The sequence below is a fragment of the Girardinichthys multiradiatus genome, chromosome 13 (assembly GCF_021462225.1).
Source record: "Girardinichthys multiradiatus isolate DD_20200921_A chromosome 13, DD_fGirMul_XY1, whole genome shotgun sequence".
Lineage (NCBI taxonomy): Eukaryota > Metazoa > Chordata > Actinopteri > Cyprinodontiformes > Goodeidae > Girardinichthys > Girardinichthys multiradiatus.
In genome coordinates this window covers 2,019,816-2,033,718 of record NC_061806.1, presented here as the reverse complement: position 1 = coordinate 2,033,718, position 13,903 = coordinate 2,019,816, and the positions used below count along the sequence as shown (strand labels likewise).

Sequence of the window (13,903 nt, the reverse complement as noted above, 5' to 3'; positions counted from 1 at the left end):
AGCTAACAAAAGAAGCTAATAGCTTAGCACCAGAATCAACACATACCTTTAAAATACTTCGGTTAATAGAAGGGTTAAAATGCATAAGTGCGGACGTCGCGTTATGATCAATCTTCTGTTTAAAATCACCCTACAAGTGAAGTTTGTCTTAACTTTAAAAACACCCAAAGAACACAACCTGAACATGTGTGTTGCAGATAGCCTGCTAGCCCCAAGTTAGCTGAGTTTAACACAAACAAAACTTCATAAAATAAAAACTGATTAGATCATTTCATTCTAAATCTGTCTCTGCCCAAAACACCTAACCTCATGAACCATAGTGAGGAAACATTGTCCAAGGGTGAAGTTTGAATAAGGTGTCTACAGTCAACAAGCGGTTAGCTCGGTAACTTCGCGGGGCGTTGAAGGTGCGTTCGCTCTGAACAAAAAGGTTAGCTCCGGAGCTGTAGCTGGGCGGCCCGTCCTGTCCGCTGCGGTCTCTGCTGTCTTCTTCCAGACTGGGACACCGCGTCTTTGCAGGGGCTTCTCTCGAACACCATTTGCTCCTACAGGGCTCGGAGAGGGAGTCAAGCAATGCTTGTACCTTAATTACCCCCGTTCATGAATGAAAATACCGAATACACAGACAGTATTTCATTCGTACTTATCTTTGCATATGATCGATGATCGAATGACACACTTGGATCCAGTTGAAGAGTTTATGTCTTTTTGCCAGCAAAGAGACATCAGCGCGCTTTTCTCCCCTATCCGGTACGTCTGGAAGGCCGTGTCGAAGAGGGATGTAGCAACAGCTGTGCCTTTATTTGGGTAGTGGCGTCACAGGAAGTCCGCAGTTATCCCGTTTCTTGGCTGTGCCGGAAGAAGGTTAATGCACTTTATTTTGAAAGTTCCAGAAAAGTCCGTACCGGAGTTTAATGTTGAAATCCATGGCTGTGGGTCCCAACAAAGTCATATGCAGAGACAAGCTGGAGAGACTAAACTGTTTCAAGGCTGATGTCCACACGGTGTCAGCCCCAGAGTCTGGATCTGGGAACAAGATCAAATCCAACGTAATGTTTTTTATTTTTTTGAAGTGTGATTCTGTGATGCCATTATTGATAGTAGTTCCAGTAGTGGAACGATTTAATATGCCTGTTAGCTTGTCCTCGGAGTGGTGGAAGCTTATAGCTCCTCAGACAAAAACTGTATTAAGCCGCCTCACCGGCAAATTTTGCCAATCCATTGATTATGGGTCATTGGAAAAAAGGTGTCAAACTATGACACCTAGACAGCACATAAAAATACCATCAACTGAGAGTACATTGTAAAATCTAAAGGTTTGCTTCTAGAGCTACAGCAGATTGATAAGTCGCAGCTGAATCGCTGGCAGCCTGTCAGTTTAACTCCACATAAAAATACAGATGAAAACAGCACCCACAGTAATAAGTCTCTATCGGTCACATATCATTATGTGCCACTGGTTCGAACATTTCAGTTGTTCAGTTGGTTTCAATTGGCAATTAACCAAAAACAGATAGTATATGTCTGCCTAGCTTGTTGTCTTGCAATGCTTTGAGGATTATTTACTTTCTAACAAGCTCGTAGTGATATGACTTCTTTCTACAACAGGGAAGGGAACAATAAACAATAAAACTTAACAGAGCATAACTTGAAAAGCTCTGAACTAAGAACTTGAACCCTTTTTCTGTTCTAGGTTGGAAAAGGACAGGGATTATTTTAGTTGAAATTTTCAGGGACCATGCTAACTACTACCATCAATACAAGCTTATAACAATGTATTTTAATGCAATTTCTACTTAAAAACCTTAACCAACATTAGGATGTTCACTAAAGTATGCCTTTTTGTACTGTGTGAAAGATTAAATGAGATAAAGTCTTCAATCGTGTCAAAAAAGATTTCACTGTGATTATCACTGAGATTATTATGCAAGAAACCCATTCCAGAATTTTGAGGTCAGGAATGATGAAAAATCAAATATTGCCACTCAGAATTACAACTTAAGCAGAATCTTGAAAATCTAAAGTTCTGATTAAAAATTTAAGGCATTTTTTAATTCTGTCAACCACTCATACAATGGCAGTGGATGAATGCTTTTTCTCTCTATTTTTGTGACTTTAGACAACATACTGTCCCAACCCTGTTGTAAAATAGAATGATTTGCAACAACAACATAATTACTGTGGTTGTACTACTTATGAAAGGTTTTAGTTTTTAAACCTTGAAAATTAAATTAAAATCAAGCTAATCAGATTTGGTTTTTAAAAAGCAATATCTCCACATCAGACTTTTATATTTATTATGTAGAACCTCAAGCAAATGTGTCAAAACGTTCAGCTGAAAAGATTCTGTTTTTAAAACTTAAGATGCCTGTGAATAGTTAATTTGACACACATTCCTGTTCACAATAATCAGTCTGTCCTTTGGCAGAATCGTCATGTTCTGAAGTTGTACAGAATGTGCTTGTGTCAGAATGTTTTCTTGTTCCCTCTCTTCCTCCTTCTCTGAAAACACTGCTGCCCAGAGTTGGTATCCAGCCAAGCAATCACGTCTCCCAGCCTTGAGCAGATCAAAGAACACAGAGCAAGATGGGCCGGACAAAAGAAAGTAGACTGATAGCAGGGGGTATGTGTGTTTGGCCCACAGCAAGCACGTGTTTGAAGTAGACCAGCTCCTAGCCTCTGAGACAAGCGAAAGCACGTGTATAAGGGTGGGAGGGACAGAGGGAGGTAAGGTTGTTAGGGGTGAAAACAGGCACCACTGCAACAGGAGGAAACAACACCACTGGATCCATGTGACAGCTCTGCTGCAGTTAGCAAATAACTTCACTTTTGCAGAGAATGATAAGGCATGTCATGTGTTACAACACCTGAGCAGGGAGCTGGACTTTGTAATGTAGCATTCAGCTGTGGAGGCTTCCACTTCACGGCAACATAAACAGCCATTTGCTGATTTCACTGTAAAAACACAGGGACTCTTCTTATGCATTTTCTTTCTTATACTTTTACTTCTGAAGCTGCTACAGGGCAGTGAGCAAGACCTTAAGACGCAACATGAACAATTTTGACCTTAATTTTTCCCCAATTGTGGTTTTAAAATAAAGCACAATCTGTGTTTTCAAAAAATACTTGGCCTGCAGACAGGACTCCCATTTCATATAACAAGTTCAAGTCTTTTACTTCAGGAATTCAGTTGAAAGAATGAAACTAGATAAGTTCTATACACATTGAGACATATAGATCAAGTGTTTATTTCTGTTCATTCACTTAATTGTGGTTTACAATCAAAATTCAGTTTCTAAGACAGTAAGAATTAAGAAGAAAAAAGAAGTCTTTCTAATCCAGCTGTATAGACATTCTGAAGCAATGCAGCGTGGCATGGACGAGGTCAACCTATGGTTCTGCTGAGGTGTTTAGGAAGTCCAAGTTGCTTTAATAATGTTGGTTTGGTGTCTCTTATCTTCCTCTTGACAGCAGCCCATAGATCAGAGGTCTACAACTCCAGTCCTGAGGACCTGCTGTCCTGCAGCTTTTAGATGCATCCCTGCTCCAACACACCTGAATCAAATGAATGGCAGGTTGACGGGCCTTTGCAGGTTTTGAAAGCATGCTGAAAAGGTAATTCAATCATTTGATTCAGGTTTGTTGGAGCAGGGATAACCCTAAAAGTTGCAGGACAGTAGCTCTTGAGGACTGGAGTTGGAAACCCCTGCCACAGATTCTCTATTGGATTTATGTCACACCAGCTCCTGATCCAATTATTTTGGAGCAGTTTCAGAGCACAGTCTCTGTTAGAAAATTACGCCGCTGCTATATTTCAACAGCAATTCCCTTTTCATATTCTATCAGGGAAGGCTCTTTCTAAGCTCATATGATGATGTGCTTTGCTTGCTTTCTACAATTAAATATATCTGGACTGGCCAGCCATCAACCATCTCCTTGTTCTCCCAAACAAGGAATGATTCTGGAAACAACAGAAAACAAGGGTAAATTGACTGCTCTAATCACCTGCTTCTCTGTAAGAGAGATCTGCTGCAACTAGCTAAAGATGTGTTCATCTTTGTTACCATCATGATCAGTTGCACATTTCAGACCCCGTGTAAATAAACCTCTCAAACCTATCTCAGTTTCTGGTGTCATTGTCTCTGGCATAGCTTTTACAGGGCAACAAACCAGGTATTGGTACCCTTGGCAGTAGGGCCATCACCAAATCCTGTGGGAAAATTAAATCAGCATTTCCATAAAGCTTGTCAGCAGAGGGAAACATTAAGTGCTCTAAAATGTCCTGATAGATGGCTTCTCTGACTTTGGACCTGATAAAACAAAGTGCACCAATACCAGCAGATGACATGGCAGTGCAAATCATCACTGACTCTGGAAACCTTACACTTCACAGCTTCGTTCTGGGCTTTTCCTCTCTTCTTCCAGATTCTGTGACCTTGTTTTATTATGATTAAAACTGACTTTCATTCTAAACAAGGACTTTAGAGTACTGAGCAACACTCCAGTCATTTTTCTCTAAAGCCAAAGTAAGATGCTTCTGATGTTGTTGCTGGGTTTGGAGTTGTTCGACATTAGGTATGTGACAGTTGAAGCCAATGTTCTATATAGATGTGTGTGGTATCGCTTTATGCTCTGACTCTAGATGCAGTCCAGCTTCAGACTCTTAAATAGGCTTTCCTTCATCATACTCTCAAGGCTGTTTCTGGTCCCCGTTTCTGGTGCGCCTTTTTCTACTGCACTTTTTCCTTCCAATCAACTTTCTTTATCTTTCCAATAAACAGCACTGTATAAAGAGCTGGCTTCTTTAGCAATGATCTAGTTTGGCTTAGCCTCCTTTTGTATGTTGTCAGTTGCTGTCTGCTAGAGCTCTGTCAATAAGCAGTCTGAATCACTGAAATAAATGAACATTTACTGACAATGTAACAATTCTGTGAAACCTACTTTTAAACCATAGCACTATTAAATATGGCACTATTAAATTTTCTTGATATTTATTTAAATTATGCATCTTTTTTTTAAATGTGGAGATATTTTAATTGCTTTCTTAAAAAGTCAGTTATTGCTGATTTATAATAAATTATTTGTTGTATAATCATTCAACAGCAGACAAAGAAAGGTTTAACTGGGGACTAAGTTAGGTAAAAGTTTAAGATGATCTTTAATCCCTCATGCTGTCTTGGTCCTAGGATATACGTCACACTAAGACATGGCTCAGACATGGCTTCAAAGGCTCTTGTGAAAGTGGCTACTGAGACTTTGAAGCAGTCAGGTGCATCTTATCCCGCTAATGTTTTTTAACAACTGAACTGAGCCTAAATTGAACCCTAGTTAGAAGATGATATTTTAAACTGTCTTTAACCTCTGATATTATTGATCACCATGGATACTAACTGTCAGTTAGTAACCATGGTGATCAATGCATGCTCAGTATGAGGGATTGCTGCAAAGTAAACAACAGTGACTGTCCACTGTCTCTACATGCTCATCCAGGAGGAGTGAATGCTACAAATCACTGACTGGATGCAATCTGCTGGGTTTCCTTAGATAGAAAAACCTTTTAACCAATTTGAAAAAAATAACTGAATCTGACTGCACTGTTCGTTAGTTAGGATTAATTGGAATGTATGTACTTGACTTCAAATCTGTATGATTCAATTGAATTGACTTAGCCCATTTTAAAGTTACCCACCCTTCACACAATGCAACAGGAATCCTTTATAAAGTGCCTTGAGACGACATGTGTTAGGGTTAGGGTTAGAATTGGCGCTATATAAATAAAACTAAATTGAATTGAATTAAATTAAGTTTGTTACAAAGACTAAAAATGCAAAAGTAGAGAAGAGAAAAAAAGGTCTCTCTTGTAACAGTCTGATAGATTACATGGGGTTTCTTTTTAAACTGCTAGTAAAACCTTCCACACACAAGAGTTTTGTGGTTAGCAGGACCTGTTTACACAGTTATAATGCATTTACTGATAGGTAAAAAAATACTTTAAGCTTAGCAAGTGGGTCAAACTGAAAATTGTCCGATTTTTGAAACAGGCCAATTTCTTGGTAAATCTGTATGAATACAATCACTTGATTATCCATGAATGAGGAAATTCATTTTTGGTTTTCCCCCCAACACCACTCGAAAACATACACACAATCTGTGTTTACCTCACATCTTTTCAGAAAAAACACTGTATATATTATATATATATATATATATATATTTATGAACCATTATAGGATAAATTATTTACCACACCAACGTGTGCTTTATAATGTCATCATCCTCATCCTGTCCTCTCATGTAGAATGTAAAAGCAAGAAATACTTTAATGATTTATTTGGGTTTATTTTAGGATGAGTACAACTTGTCATTTATATAATAATATAAATACACAAACGTTAGTTTGTTATTTTGGCCTTGTGTCCACATGAGACTATTTTAGAAGTCCTGAAACAATGTTTTTTTCTGAAACTTGTTCTACAAGGAAAAAAATATCTTATGTAAATGACCACTATACAACTAGGCAATGAGAATGTAATTGCTTTGACCTAACCCTTTGCTCCTATTCAATCAGACTTACTTTTTTGTGTGGGATTCATTAATTTATCCGGTAAATTTCCATGGCAGTGTTGCCACATACAGGTCTGACATACTTACTCTATTCCTATGGGTTGTCTTTTCTGTGTAGATTAAGAAAACAATACCATGTTATTAAGTAACTATTTAGGAACAACAAGAAGAAAAGTATGTGTTGGAAAACATAATTAATTATGTGGACAAATAGCTGCCTCTGAGCTGCCCTCGATCCGTCCCTGAGCCACTTCTGCCCAGTCAGAAATCACGTGTGGAGAGGCAAGTATCCCACACGTCACAGATGTGACATCAGCAATAAACATAAAATCTGTGCAGGAAGTCTAATCATTCCAATCTTTTAAAACAATAATGGTGAACAATATAGATAAGTGATTCTGCTGTTGGCCCTTGCTTTTCTATAAAAAAATTATTGCTGGTTGTTTTTTATGCTTTTTAATCCTGTGGCCAGATTACCACATAAACCATATGTAGTCATATGTAGTCACTATGTAACTCCCTCGACCTGGGAAGCAAGCTTTCCCTTGTACAAGTCAGCTGATGAAGGCCTGTAACTACCTTGTTTGGCGAGTCAGGGACATAACAGAGTTGGGCTTGTTTCCCCCTATATCACTTGTTTTTTAGAACACGGTCACAGATTAAAGGTGCCTGAATTTTGCCTTTAAGTATTTTTTGGAAGGGGCTTATGTTAGTTGTATGTTTTGTGGCTAACTGTCCCTTTAACCCAACAACTGAGTGAACTCGCATTAATTGTTTGTCACTCTCACAAATCTAGATTGTTTTTTGAGAGGGAGTAGTCATTTTGGATGGGAACTATTTTAGATGAAGGGACTATGCCAAAGCATAAGCTGAAGTTGAATCAAGAGCAGCGAGGTGAAAGATGAATCAACATTTCTGTCCCCTTGCAGAAAATTCACTGTGTATGTCTGTGCAGCAAAGACTGTAGATTGTTTTGGCACCAGTCTATGCTGACACATAACATGCTGTGCAAGCACACCTGCTGCTTTGGTCTCCTTCTCCCTGTTGCATTCTTCTTCCCCCTTTTCTACTGTAGTCCCCCCCCCTCCTCCCTATTGCCCCTCTATCTAAACCTAACCCGGTTTCCTGGCAGTGTGGTGAGAGAGACGTTGGGCTGTGTCTCTGTTTGTGTTCCCTTGGCTTCCTCGTTTTTTGTTATTTAGTGCTTTGGAGAGAGATAGCAAGAGTGGTGCCTCCCATCCCCCACCACCAGTAAGCTCGCCTCAGTGTTGTGCTACATGCAAAGTGACCTGAAATGCTCTATGACTCACACTTCAAAACACTGACTTTTATTGGCACGGCTGTTTATCACAAGCACAGCAGCATGTGCCGTGTCAGTTAATAATGAGGTGATGAGTTGTATGCTTTGACTGAAAAACACTTATGCCATCAGATGCAAAGAATATTTATGTCATTATAAACTATAGCGTTGCGAGTCTCGATTGCTCACCAGAACTTGCTGACAAACGTTCAAATGACAGGAACCAGTTAAGTGAGTGTAAAACCATGTGACTTTTGGATTTGTAATTCTGTGATTACAGCTGACCCTGCCAACAGTGGTGTTCTGGACAGCCTTGCTGCTGCATAAGAGCATACTGTTGACATTCTTAGCTGGGATTTAGTTTTGAGCCACAAGTGATGTGAAATATAGAAACAGACCTATCTCTTTCTCTAGACTGCATTAAGTGGCATGTAGGAAAATACCTTCACTCCAGTGGGAAATGTTTTGCCTTCATGTGACAGGAGTTGCATGTTTTCCACCTGTGTAAAGCAACTGAAAGTGCTCAAGCGAGACCCATACAAATGTATAAAAGCAAATAACAACCTCAGACATAAAATTAACTTCTTTCTGACAAAAAGAGTGGTTTCTACCTGGCAAATTGACTAATCTGCATATAGAAGAAATACATTTAATTGTTAATGTAAATAATAATAGAATGTTCTGTTTTGTAATATCTTCTGGTCTGATGTAAAACTATAAATACAGTAAAAGTGATGTGAAAAGATAAATTACCTTTCTTTTTCACAATACTTGCTGGAAGTTTGAAACATTCCCCCTGTCAGGTCTGGTGTAACTGGGTCAAGTCTGTAGGCCACCTTGTTTACACACTCCTTTTCAGCTCTGCCCACAAATTTTCTATGGGACTAAGATCAGGGCTTTGTGATGGTGGCTCCAACCTTCAACTTTGTTGTCCTTCAGGTTATTATCCAGGGACACAAATCCAAGACCCCTTTGTGTCCAAGCTTTAAATTTATGGTTGATGTCTCAAGATGTTATTATTTCCACATAATGTTCTTACCTCATAATGCCATCTTTTTTGTGCAGTGGACCAGTCCTTCCTGCAGCAAAACACCCCAGAACCAGCACCACCAGGGGGGTTGGTGCATACTCAAGGGGCATTTTTAGGGTCTTGATACAACTGTGTTGTAGTTTCTGTCTCTTCTTGCAGTTCTGATGGAAATGGAGCCAAACTTGAGGACGCACAGTGGTGCAGGAGCAATCATACTGTTGGACCACTTGTTTGCTGAATATTGGACTATTTGCACATTGCTGGATGCCACTGTGCCTTTCCAACGTCATCGGCCATTTTGTACCACAGGATAGTCTGTACTACAAAACCCAGAGGCCACTGCGGCTGATATGACCGTCCCAGGTCTGACGTCACAGGAGGCAACATAGGAAGGCGAACATTTGAAAGAAGCTGCTTTTCACGCTGGAGACCGGACCAGCAACTGAAGCGCATCAATTTCTGGAGAAGACTCCCAAGTGGATTTCATTCATTCTCCTTCGCCGGCCAACGAAAAATTCATAAAAAGAGGTTTCAGGAATAAGAAGGCTAAACATTTCACTTTGCTGATCGAAGACGTGAGTTTAACACGTAACCAAAAAACCACAGAGTTTCAAGGAGACGGATTGCCACCTTGCTTTGTCCAGTCAACTCCTGACGGTCAGATCATATTTTCCCCTTTCGCCAAGGAGGCCAGAGGACGAAGATTGACCGCTCTTCCTGAAGTTAACTGTGGACGCACGTTAACTTCCAACTTTCCCCCATCTTCTCTCTCCCTCTGCTGAGAGGAGACAATGACAAGTAAAACCCATCCTTTATTTTTATTTCTTTCTTAGAAATAGTCTGGGCAGGGTAGAGGAGGTTTTAGTGCGATTAGAGTCCCCATTTAGAGTCTAATGTGTTCTGAATTGTATGTGCATGCCATTGTTTTGAAACTTGCTGGTACTTTCGGAGGCCACCGTGTCTCGCAAGTGTGTCTTTACCGTGCAAACACCTGCGCACAGGTGCGCTGTGAAACTGGACTGTTATAATAACCTTATGGTGAAAATCAACCATTTTCTTTGTCTTCAACTTTACTGCTTACTGGCTTGCCGCCAAAAGTTTTATTACCCTTTGTCCTCGGGGTTTACAACCTTGCTGGTGGGGAAGGTTTATGACTGTGCATCTCACTGAGCTACACTTTCTGGTGGGCTTCGCTCCCAAAGCTTGGTTCAACACCATATTCCCTTGTCATATTATCACTTAACTGCTGGTTTGATCCCATACACATCCACTGCTGTTTTGTTTTATTTTGTTTAGTTAGATATTTTACCCCCTTTTTGTGTAGAACTTTGCATGTTTGAGTAGGTGAAGATTATTAAATCGGAAGAGTGAATTGTATCAGGCTGTGATTTAATAAATATTCACATAGATAAGAGAAGGTGTTTTGTGTTTATTTTGTGCAAAAGTGATTCGTCAGTCAAAATAAGGTTAAAAGTTCCCCACGTTTCGGCAGAAACGGTTGATTAAACAATTACATCTCTGGTAATAGTTATCAATTATTATTGAGTATTTAACGATTGTAATTATCAATGGCGTTGAGCCACAGTTACAACACCAGAAGACATCTCTGGTCTCGATTCATAAATGAGGATTTTGATTAAGAAATTAAGTTTGTCAAATTATGATTGTTAATTATAATTCTTGATATATATTAATTTATCAATAATCCTAATTCCAACAATACCTGCCATCTGTGCACAGTGGTGCTGCGAATTGCAGCTGCCTTTGGGTTGCGCAGAACACTGACAATCAATGAGGGAGGTTTCAGAGCTCATTATAGCACTGAAACAGCTCTGCTGAAAGCCACTAATGATATTCTCCTAGCCTCAGATAATTGAGATGTGTCTGTACCTGTCCTGTTAGATCTCAATGCTGTCTTTGAGTCAGTGGATCACCATATTTTCTTAGAAAGGCTGGAACATGCTGTAGGGATCAGGGGAACAGCGCTAGGCTGGTTTAAATCTTATTTTTCTGAGTGATTCCATTTTGTTCATGTAAATGATAAATCATCTTCAAACTCCAGTGCTGTGCAGTACCACAGGGTTCAGTTCTTGGGCCAGTTCTCTTCACTATATATATGCTTCGAATAGGTAAAATTATCAGGCAGCATGGGATAAATGTTCGCTTTTATGCTGATGATACTCAGCTTTACTTATCCATAAATCCTGATGAGCCCAACCAGATAGATAGACTACAAGCATGTCTTGAAGACATAAAAACTTGGAAGACTTTAAATTTTCTGCTTCTAAATTCAGACAAGACAGAAGTTGTCGTCTTTGAACCAGAGTCTTTGATAAAGAAACTGCTTAGTCAATCACTTAACCTGGCATTAAATTGACTTCCGGTGACAAAGTTAAAAAGCTTGGTGTTATTTTTGACCAGGACATGTCATTTAAATCCCATATTAATCAGGTTTCTAGGATTTCCTTCTTTCACCTCCGGAACATTACCAAAATTAGAAATATCCCATCCAGGAGTGACGCTGAAAAACTAGTCCATGCATTTGTTACTTCAAGGCTGGACTATTGTAATTCGTTACTATCAGGATGTCCACAAAATGCAGTTAAAAGCCTCCATCTGATCCAAAATGCTGCAGCAAGAGTTCTGATGAAAATTAAAAAGAGAGATCATATTTCTCCTACTTTAGCTTCCCTTCATTGGCTCCCTGTTAAATCCAGAATATAATTTAAAATTATCCTCCTCACATATAAAGCCCTTAATGATCTAGCTCCATCATACATCAGAGATCTGATTGTTTCATATCTTCTTAACAGGGCACTTCGTACTCACACTGCAGGTTTACTGGTGGTTCCTAGAGTCTCTAGACATACAATGGGATGCAGATCCTTTAGTTATCAGGGTCCTCCCCTGTGGAACCAGCTCCCAGCTTTAATCCATGAGGCAGACACCCTGTCTACTTTTAAGGCTAGCCTAAAACTTTCCTTTTTGATTAAGGTTATAGTTAGAGTGGCTAAGGTTATCCTGAAATATCGCTGTAGTTATGCTCAGAGACTAAATGTACATCCTTCAAACAAACGAGGTGTGAAAATTTTGACAGGGGGGCGGGACTTCCGGTGGCTGGGACATCCTAGGGAGGGACTTCCGGTGGTTGGGCCTTCCTGTGACGTAACCGGATATCATCATTAATCGGATGTTGTCATTAGCCAGATGTTGTCATTAGCCGGATGTTGTCAATACAAGGAAGCGAATCTTTCTAATTGTATGTTTTTAGATGTTTTTTACATCTAAAAACAAAACATGTAGTTTATCCACTTTAAAAGGTCACTCAGGTTAATGCAGGCACATCACACGAAATTCTGATAAAAAGAGAGAACCTGACAGAATTGTAAATTAATTTTGTTTTAACACGGGTTATTTAGATGGATGTTTTTACAGCTAAAAAACAAGGAGACAAAAAGTAGATACAGAACCTTTCTTCCTCTGCTCAAATGTTTGAGCAATCTAATCTGCACCAGTAACTTGTAGAGATGATCTAAAACAGAGAAATAAATGAACTGAAAAAATAAAAAATAAAGGTTATAAAATCCTCAGTCACTGTTTATTGAATTAAGGCATACACAGCTGTTTCTTGTGTATTGTCTCAGACACAGTCTTCACACTGACAGTGCTCTTTTCCTGGCCCAAAGTCTGGAGCATTGTCTCAGTCAATACACATCCACTGTTTAATTAATAGGTGACCAGACCTCAGACATCCGCAGCTGTTTCTTGCGTATTGTCTCAGACACAGTCTTCACACCAAATGTAGTCAAAGTAATTAAGAGGAAATGTGCTATTTTCCTGGCTATAAGTCTGGTAGCTAAAAGTTTATTTTTAACCAATTACACTGAAATATTTTTAGAACACTTGTAAGGAGAAGCAGAAAAAAAAAAATGTCGGAAAATATTTCAGGAAACGAAGAAGGTGAACATTCTGCTTCTATCGAAAGATACAACGAAATCTTCAGTAGTAAGTAATCATCTTTAAGAATTCTTTAAGTGCTTGTGAATGCTCGTTGGATAATAATATTGTTTAACTTATATTCTTTAGAACCCACGAGTGATGAGCTGGATGGTATTGTTTTTACACAGTCTGACTATGGTAATTATTAACTGCAACAACAACATCTAGTTTAGTCAACTGGTGAATGCTATTTTGTGATTTAAAAAATAAATGAAATAAATTCTACTTACAGATTTAACAAGAGACATATTCCTGAACGTTGGAGAGGTCAGCGTTTGTAACCGTCTGCCTCCGAAAAAATCAAAGTTGAGACGGAAACTTGTCTTTAAAAAAGACAATCCGATCCCAGCTAAACATGAAATAGAGGGCGAAGCCATTCATGTACCACAGTCACCTGACCGTGCGCCGGAAAAATTAACAGCTCCGGGAGAGGAGAGTAAGTAAAAAAAATATATATATATTTCTATGCATATGTTTTCACAGGTCTGTGCGATATTGCAGACTTGTTTTAACCCCTGATAAAATATTTTACAGATATATCAAATGATTTAAACCAGAATCCAAGCATCAATAACATTCAGCAGAACTGTACCAGTTCAGTGCAGGAAGAGTTGGAACCGCCCGGAACCGTTCAAATACCCCGTGTACGGAGTAAGTTATAGTATTTCAAATTCTGTTCTATCCAAATCTTCACAGAAACCAGATTTTTTTTACAAAAGACCTGCATTGTAAGGTAACTTTATTTTGTTTCACAGAATATCTTAAATTGAGGAAAAGACGGCGACTCTGTGCTCTGTATACCAGGGCGAGGCTTGTTAAAGGTTTATTGAATGGTAAGTTTAATTCTTCTTATACTCATTTACCTACTGAATTAATTTGCATATTTCATTAATTAATTTTTTTTCTTTATCTTTCCAGAGGCAACGTTGATGGTGGAGCAGATTTCATCGAGACCTGGACAGCAACAGCGCAGACAGAGAGTTCCCCTATCCTTACGTGACCGTTGTAAT

At 39.1% G+C, this 13,903-nt stretch overlaps 1 long non-coding RNA gene across 1 annotated transcript; it reads left to right on the top strand.

Annotated features, from left to right (window-relative positions):
* Positions 1-13,182: 13,182 nt before the first annotated feature.
* LOC124879047 lies at positions 13,183-13,700 on the top strand. Its single transcript, XR_007040941.1, has 3 exons — positions 13,183-13,329; positions 13,428-13,544; positions 13,649-13,700. It is a non-coding gene; the product is annotated as an uncharacterized LOC124879047 (long non-coding RNA).
* Positions 13,701-13,903: the final 203 nt, after the last annotated feature.